The following is a 7,655-nucleotide window of genomic DNA, read 5'->3' as shown; positions in this document are numbered from 1 at the left end:
AACTACCTAATCCTCACCAGGTATGTCTACACTGCATTAGACACCCACGGCTGGCCCATGCCAGCTGGCTCAGGGAAAGGGATTCAGACGAGGGGGTTGTTTAATTGTGGTGTAGACATTCAGGCTAAGGCTAGAGCCCAGGCTCTAGGACCCAGCGAGGTGGGAGAGTCCCAGAGCTCCAGCTGCAGTCCCACCCGAATGTCTACATGGCAATTAAACAGCCCCTTAGCCCCAGCCCGTCAGCGGCACAGGCCAGCCGTGGGTGTCTATCTGCAGTGTAGACATACCCTGTGGTCCCTGTGCGGCAGGGCAGCATTACCTGCCCCTCCTTTGCAGGGGAAGAAGCTGCGGCACAGGAAAAGGAAGTGACTTGCCCAGGCAGCAGGTCAGTGGCAGAGCTGGGAACAGAACCCAGCAGTTCCTGACTCCGACCCACGTCCCTCTCACCCAGCACCCCAATGCCTTGTGGCCCATGTGCAGCTCGTCTGAAACACAACAGTGGAGAGCTCATGCTCTTTCTCTACGTCCTGACACGCACACCACATAGCAGTCACTTGCCTGCTTTGCTTCCATTCCCACAGCCAGCCACAGCCCAGGAAGTCTGTATTCCACTGTAGGACAGTCTCCACTTTCTCTCCTCACAGCCCCTAAAAGGGGAACCTAGCAAGTCCCCATCCCCCCCCCCAAACTCCTTCCTTCTTGGCTTCAAGTCCTGAATTCTGCAGCAACTGACCTGACCCCTTGACCCTGCCCTGCATTCTTCCCCCTCCTTAGACTGAGCAGATGCTCGGGCTGAGCAGCCAGGAACGCAATGGGGGAAGCAGCCAGCGTCAGCACAGCGACAGTAAAACTCAGGCAGGACAGACAGACAGGGATACTGACAGAAGGCACAGTCTCTCCAGGCACTTGGGGGTCTCGGCCCAACCTCAGCCCAGGCGGGCCCTTCCTTGCATAGGGCGTGAAACTCGAGGACTTTCAGGCTCCCAACCAGGCAGAAGTGAAGACACTGCTCTGCCCTAGGGGCTCTGGGCCTCCACTCACACAGAGCCACAGGGAGCTAATGAGATGCTGAACTTCCCCACGTGACTCCCACCCCATTCTCCATCTACAGCTCATCTGGTCAGAGCAGGCCCTCCCTGCACAGCACCCAAGCGCACTGATGGAGCTATTCTACACACAGTGTGGTGACAGCGCACAGCACAACGGCAAAAACCCACTTGAGCACTGGAGTTACTGCTCCAGGCCAGAAGGGGCCCATCCCCCAGCAGGGCTGGGCAGTTATCAGCCGACAATATCATCACTATCAGTTTAGCCTGGCATGGCAGAGGTGCTGCCCCGCCGCTTTAGAGGGGTGCAGCCCGGAGCAGGGACAGTGAGGCTCACACAGAACAGAGAGACTAGCTGACGGGTCTGATCACACTGAACAGCCACCACCTACCAGCCCCGCATCGCCAAAGCCTTTATTGCAGAGGTGACTGCAGTGGCCCCAGATGGGAAAAGGCTCCTGATATCAGCAAGGCTAACGGGAAATCTTCCAGAGGGCTCCAGCACATCTTCTCAGGGACCAATTCTGCTCTCAGCACTTCCTGTGTCTCAGACCCACACCGGTGGGAAGGAAGGACAGGAGAGGTGACGCCCGGGAAAGCACAGAGGTTTCTTCCACAGAGGGCCAGGTTCCAGGTGAATCAGAGCGATGGAGATCTCAGCTCAAACCACCAGGACACAATTGCAATGCTAAGACTCTGAGCGTCTCAGCCACAGATCTCACACAACTACTATCATTAGCCCCATAATCCTCCTCCGGGAACCATGCCATCCTCAGAGCCTGCCTTTCTATGGGGGAGGGTTGGAGGCTGGGAGTTTCCTGCACAACCAGCAGTCAAAGCCAACACACCTGGATGGAGGTGCCACCTGAGACATCAGGGATTTGAGGGGTTTGGCAGGAACACAGAGAGAGTGGACACATGGGCAAGCATGCTGGGCTTCACCTGCTCCTGAAGTGCCTTATGTTCTCCACCCGTGTGGCCTCTCGTATTTTGAAAGGGTTGAACCTCATTCTTGCTAGGAAGGCACCAGTCAGAGGTCAGATCTCGGCACCAGGGTCATTCAGCACTCTGCCGTGGGTCAGGACTGCTTCCCTTGCACCAGGCAGTCACACAAGCAGAACAGAAAATGACAAGGAAAGGTGGGATCCCAGCCTGGGACCATCGTCACCAGCTCCTATGGACCACAGACAGTGATCAAGATACCACTGCTATCATTACCCCGCAGTGTGACTCCCTCCCTCCCCGACCCAAGTCCCTTGGAGGGCAAAAAACCTCCTTCCTAAAGCAGCCAGCCGTCCCCCGCAGCCACTACCCAGCCAGGCCTTTACATGGGGAGTCAGCTACAGCTGGGGTGTTTGAGATAGGGCGTTGTTCACAACCCTCTCCCTCCCTTTCCCCCCCCCACACACACACTCCAGCCTAGTCTTTGTATTCCCCCAACAGATGCGAAAGTAAGTGTTACAATTTGCATTGCTAATCAGCATTGCCAATTAATAGAACACGCTACATGCTCCCAACTTGAAGCCCACTGCATTATTCACAGCAGGGCAGTAGCAAGGCAGGGCGCTGGGCGCCAGGGCTGGAGAGCCAGCCAGGTTCCTTAGCTGGATCCCAGGGACAGAAATCAGAATGCAGAGGGATGGAGTACAGCAAAGGGCAGGAACATCCCCTGTGCATGGCCTTTCCAATGAGACCCAGCACTTGGGCAGCCAGGCCAAAGGGCAACCGAGGGAGACAATGCAGCCCAATGGCACCCTCCTCTATCATGTGGAGGGGGAGCCCATAGGACTACAAGTCCCACCATGCACCGGGCCTTCTGATGCCATGCTGGGCCCTGGTGAACCTCTGGGAGGAAGAGGAGAGCAACAGTCATTTGTTCCTTTTGATATAAACTGGGTGCAGCCCTCGGGCTTCTGGCAAGCTGCCAACAGGGCCCCTGTTGGAGCCAGGTCTGGGGGCACCTGTTCTAAGCTGTTACAGCCTTTCTGCTAGAAACACTAACGGCTGTTGGGCTGTTAGCTGAGGAGGAAGACACACTCATTCCAAAGGGAAACTGTGTCACCAGCTGCTTATGAAGTCAGGCTTAAGAACACCCTTCATACGGGTGTAGAGAGAGAATGCTACCTTGAAAGGCAGGCCCTCTCCCAATGCCCCAGCTGCTGAGCAGAGATCTCCTGCAGAGCCGATTTTCATGGGTCTCATGCGCTCTATACCACCAGTGCAAAGCCCAGGTCACCAGGAGGCAGGAGAGAAATGATCCTTTGCTACCGAATTGCACGCTCTGAGCTCCAAGTGCATCTCTCTCTCTCTCACTGACTCGCTCTTGTGTCACATGGAGCTTATCTGGCCCTAGGAATGTTCAGAGCAACTGCATACTTCAGGCATGATCTCGTAGAGTTAGCCGAGGAGAGGAGATGGCAGGCCAGAGGCCCTTGCGAGGGGGGGGGGGGGGCTATTCAGAAAGGACAAACTCTCCATGGGGCAAGGGTCGGAGGGGAAGAATACAGCAACACTTCACACACACAGCATCCTCACGCTCCAGTCTCAAAGCACCTTATCCAAGGTACCAGAGTGCCCATGTTAGAGAGAGAGAGACTGAGGCACATGGCAAGGAAACAATTTGCCCAAGCTCCCCTGAATCAGAGCACAGCCAGGAGTCCTGATCCCAGCCAACTGCAACACAGGATGAGTGTGTGTGTGCGTGTGCGTGTGCGTGTGCGTGTCTACACACAGAGTTAAAATACTCAGCCACTTCTCCCTTGTGCAAGTTGTCAGACTAAAATATGGCAACAGTGTCTGCACAGCCCAGCTCGGCACTACCCAGCTCCTCCCTCACCCTCTGCCCAAGCATCACTCCCTGCCACTCACCAACTCCACTGCTTGCTCTCCGCCCTCAGCCGCCCAATTAACAAACGTTCCTCCAGCGCACTCATTAAACACTCCCAAACCTGCGCCGTCTCCTAGCCACTCCCTTCCCCATGTTTGTACTCCGGTGTCCTGGATGGGGCTGCTTTCGCCATTTGTGGCAGGGAACCCATTCTTTGACACATCTCCCCCACAGCCCCGAGTGCCTTTACATCTCGGTACTGACATTTGCTTCTGGCACATATTTAGGGCTGGCTCTCTCTCCCCAGGGGTACCCCAAACAAAAGTGAATTCAGTGCTGCACTGGCAAACCCAGAGACTGAATCTTCTCTCTCCACAGAGCAAGTCCACTAGCAGACTCAGCTTCCCTAGGCACCACTGCCTCAGCCCTGCCCTGCAGGGACACCCATCAGTCCTTGATCTCTCACCCAGACCACTAATACAGGCGCCAACGACAGTAGCGGGCTTTGTGACGTGGGCACCTGTCTCACTAGGAAATAAAATGAGACCCACCAACTTGTTTCACAAGGACTACTGAACAGCTGTCTGATGGGAATGGCTCCCAGACATGAGCCAGCCTGGCCCCCAGAGGTGAAACTCTCCATACAAACCATCCCCAACCCACCCAGTCCCCCCTCCCACCTTTGTATTCTGGATAAAATAATGAAAATGACAAACTGCTGCTTAACACTGAAAAATCAAAAAGCCTTTAGACCTTCTGGGGGAAGCACCTAAACTGAGACTCTCACTAGACAACACCTCTCGAACAAAGTACATTCTTGTTCAATGCAGTGGTAACAAAAGGACCTTGGAGCACCAATTTGTTGCTAGTCTCTTTCTTTCTGGCTCAGTAACATAACGGTTCAAGCCCTCTGTTCTGGACACTGGTTGCATTGTTTATTTAATGAGATGACCCTATCTGCTCTCATCATACAGAAGTTTTGGCACACAGGAAAACTGTCTTTCAGGCCCTGCCTAGCCTGTCCTGGGAAGTTGTTGTAGCACCTCTTTAGCAAACCATGCTAAGGGCTCATCTATAAGCAAAAAGCACTGGTTTAACAAGAGGTGTGACACTGATTTTGTTAAACCAGTGCAAAAGGCTACATGGAATCTCTCTTAAAACGATATAAACCTAGTTTATATCAATTTAGCGGAAGCAGATTAGGATCAGGTTTTACGCTAAAGAGAAATAAGCCACTATGAAACCAAAATTGAAGTGTCGACATAGGGGTTTGCACAGATTTAACTAAATCAGTTTTAAAATCAATGTAAGTTAAATTGGTGCACCTAGGATTCTTACCAGTATGGTGCTAATGCGGTTTCCAGGAGCAGTCCAGACAGAAGGCCCATGTCAGAGGTTATACTGCACATTTAGATGGGACCTTGCATTACTTGCACCAGTGTAAGGGATGGGCTGAGAGCACTCAGGATCCACCAGCAGTAGGTTCATTGACTAATCTGAGGAAATCAGAATTTAGTGTTTCCCTATAATAAGGAAGATTAATTACAAGCACTATTTCCCAGTGTCCATAGCAGATCTCAAGGAGTAAACTCAGTGTCTGCCTAACCTTATGCATACGCCAAGATGCATCTGGATGAGACAGATTCCTTTCCATCTAAGTCCCAGACAAAAGGAGCTGCCCTTCTCTGAGGCAGTTTTTGGTGTATTTTGCAATGGCCGCGGCCCTGCGGTGAGCTCACCCTCCAGCAGACAACATGGGGGCAGTGAAGGAAACAGCCCAGCTGATTAATTTGTTCCTTTCGGCTGCTGTTGCTGCAGATAAACAGTCCCCAGCTCTGGCTAAGGAGGCTAAAACAAACAAGCACAACTGTCGACAGTCTGAAGTGTCACTCTCTGAACTGGTGACACAGTCTGGAAGGATTTCCATAGTATTTGCACATCAGCACTCCACCCTCCTCTGAGAACCCTATACAAGGCCATAACCCTGTCCGCTACACCCAGGTCTTGTTTGCAATACCTGCTTCAGCACAAACAAGGGCAGTGTTGTAATAAAGGCGGCTACAAACAAAGATTGAATACTAATTACAAAATGTACATTGCAGAGAAATTATTCAGCACAGGGTTAGGTTTTGGGTGGGAGAGAAATTGTGAGCAATTATTCAACAGCATTTAACACAGTACAACTGGAAATGTTGGGGGAAAATGCAGGTTAGAGGTTACAAGGAAGTCGCCCAGTCTCCACACCAGTTACAGTTCCTCTTGTGGGAGAAGAACTATGACTCAGTCCTTCTTGCCAGTTGCCATAATGCAAGGTCTGCACCTAGGATACATTTCTGACACCGTAAGCTTCAGGGGTGAGCAAATGCAGCTCTTTTCTGCAACAGCAAACAGAATCAACGTGGCAAACAAAGGTAAAGCAAGGAGTTGATTATTGTTCAAAGTTCAAGGCTTTGTTTGAATTAGACCCTACAAATACAGAACTTTCTTTTCATATGTTGTTTCCAGCCAGAGAAACATCTGATCTGTATCATACAGCTATTTCAGAAGTTAGATTCTACAGATCCATGGCTAGCCATGGCTAAGCAAATTGCCTGTACATTTTTTTTAAAGCACCCCGCCAGGCCTGGAGCTCCTCAGCTCCATCTGATAGAGGGAATTCTGAGTCCCTCCCCCATGCAAGTATTGTTTTATGTCATTGTCCTAAGTTTAGTTCCTTGTTGACCAGCTAATTTACATCTCACATAACTGCCTGAAACCAGAGAGTTTTTGAGCCCCTCGGCAGATGTTTGCTACTCTATATATTCCTCCCTAAGCAAGTCAATTTACCGTAACCCCCTGGGCAGGAGGCAGGCAGTTCAAACCTCAGCCATCCCCAGTGATACTTTTGGCTGCTTTCTAGCTATTAGGCCAAAAGTCCCAGCCCGGCAGCGCCAGGGCTACAGGCAACTGAACAGGTTTCCCCTTATCACCATCAGCCTTACCCAGCCTAGGCAAGCCCACTCCAGTTCTCACTGGCTACACCACTGCAGCAGTGAGACCAGCACTACAAATCAGTGCGATGCAAGCCAGCCCTGCCAGGGCTAGAGGGAGGAACGAAGGAAGCCCTACACTGGTATGAAATTGTTCATTACGCATGAGGATTTCCCTACCTTGGAAACGGTGAGGTAAACAGCAGGCAAAGGACGAGCAGTAACAGCAGCACAGGGAACCTGGAACAGGTTTGCCTTTCCAGTCCCCAACTATCAGGTATTCCCCAGGATTAGCCCAATTAGCCCTCCACATCTTGCTTCAATGTAGCAAAGCAACTCAGCTGCAGCAGCTCCTTCCTTCTCTGCCCTCCCATTGTTTTGTCCACAGAGAGAGAAAGGAGGACCAGGTGCCAGACAGCTGCTGCTCTTCAGAGCAGGCAGGGAAGGCAGGCTGTCTCCAGCAGCCAGAGAGTTAATGGCACGCGGAGATAATGGGTTCCCATGCAAAGCCTTATGCGGCTGCCACCCAGCACACACACAGCCTGAGCCAGTGCTGAATTTGCAATGAAAGAGGGGCTGGGGCTCAAGCAATATTTTTACATTCATAAGTAACGCAGCAGGCCCGGAGGTGCCCGCGGCTCTGAACCGCCAGGCCCGGAGGTGCCTGAGGCTCAGCCCTGGCACAAACTAAGCCTTGCCCAGAGACCCACGCTCCCAGAGACCATAGGACCTGCCCTGCTCTGGGGGCACAGCAACAGTGACCTCTCATCCCTCAACACCTCGCTGCCAGCACCCAGCACCCCACATCTGCCA

This window comes from Terrapene carolina, unplaced genomic scaffold, assembly GCF_002925995.2.
Source record: "Terrapene carolina triunguis isolate 2854851 unplaced genomic scaffold, T_m_triunguis-2.0 Scaffold231, whole genome shotgun sequence".
NCBI classification, from domain to species: domain Eukaryota; kingdom Metazoa; phylum Chordata; order Testudines; family Emydidae; genus Terrapene; species Terrapene triunguis.
This window is presented reverse-complemented; position numbering follows the sequence as displayed.